Consider the following 1,076-nt stretch of genomic DNA (forward strand, 5'->3'; position numbering starts at 1 on the left):
TCTCATAGTTGAGGTCTACCTATGATGTCAATTACAGGCCTCTCTCATCTTTTTAAGTGGGAGAACTTGCACAATTGGTGACTGACTAAATACTTATTTTCCCCACAGTAAATGTGCATCAAAAAGCCTTGATGGAAAGAAATGTGTCTTTAAAGGACGGTCAGGAGTTTGTCTACCTGCTCTCTGTCTGGGGTTTTCTTTCACACACATTTTTCTATAGGTCATGCAGCTGAAATCCAGTGTGGAGTCTATGAATTTGATATCTTTGTTGCTTGAAGAGTCATGAGGATAATGTGTCTCCAGCCTCTGCTCTGCATGACTCAGCTCACTGAGGTGCTGCAGCTGCTCCTGCTCTTCCTCTCTGTCTGGTGTTGTGTCCGTGCAGAGTGACGGGCAGTCGGCTTCATCTCTTGTTTCAGACACATCAATGGTGTGGTCGTCCCGGTGGTCTCCCACTTCTGGCTCCTCCACTCTGAATGTGCCGTAGCCAGAGGTCACGAGGCTCGCTGCTGGACTACCAGAACTACTGCTGATAATTTCTTCATCATCATCATCATTCCTTCCCACTTTCAAAACATCTCCAGTAATGTTCTTCTGGTTGTTCAGCTTCAGATTTTTCTCCCCTGAAGTCCCCCGAAGCAAGCTCAATGAGTAGTTGACAGGTTTGGAGTCTATCACTTCTTCCTCTTGAGCTTCATCATCAGACCAAAAAGAGGAGATGAGGGAGTTCTTGTCATCATCATCTTCATCCCACTGATGATTATACATCTTTTACATGGTAAAAGGCTGCACTACACTAAGATGTGTGGAGCGTGAGGTTAGTGGAAGCAGATGGCTTCAGCATGGAGCTAAGAGGATTAGCTGAATCCAGAAGCCTCAAATGCCTCTTCTCAAAGCAAGGAGTTTATTTATAACAACTGGAGTGTGCAGAAACCACCTGACTGTGTGATCAGCTGGTGAAGCTAACGGCTAAGGCTAAACGGTCAAAACTCTGGATTTATCATTACTGTACATGTTGACAACAGAGCATAATAAAAGACTGACCGTGTAGAAATCATTAAAACTATTAATAATAA

General features: G+C 44.1%; 1 protein-coding gene across 1 annotated transcript in view; it reads right to left on the reverse strand.

The window, feature by feature from the left end:
* The window catches only part of hyls1 (HYLS1 centriolar and ciliogenesis associated), a gene marked incomplete in the record, with an annotated part of 28,602 nt that overhangs the window by 18,969 nt on the left and 8,557 nt on the right, over positions 1 to 1,076 (reverse strand).

This window comes from Austrofundulus limnaeus, unplaced genomic scaffold (genome assembly GCF_001266775.1).
Source record: "Austrofundulus limnaeus strain Quisiro unplaced genomic scaffold, Austrofundulus_limnaeus-1.0 Scaffold10, whole genome shotgun sequence".
Classification (NCBI taxonomy): domain Eukaryota; kingdom Metazoa; phylum Chordata; class Actinopteri; order Cyprinodontiformes; family Rivulidae; genus Austrofundulus; species Austrofundulus limnaeus.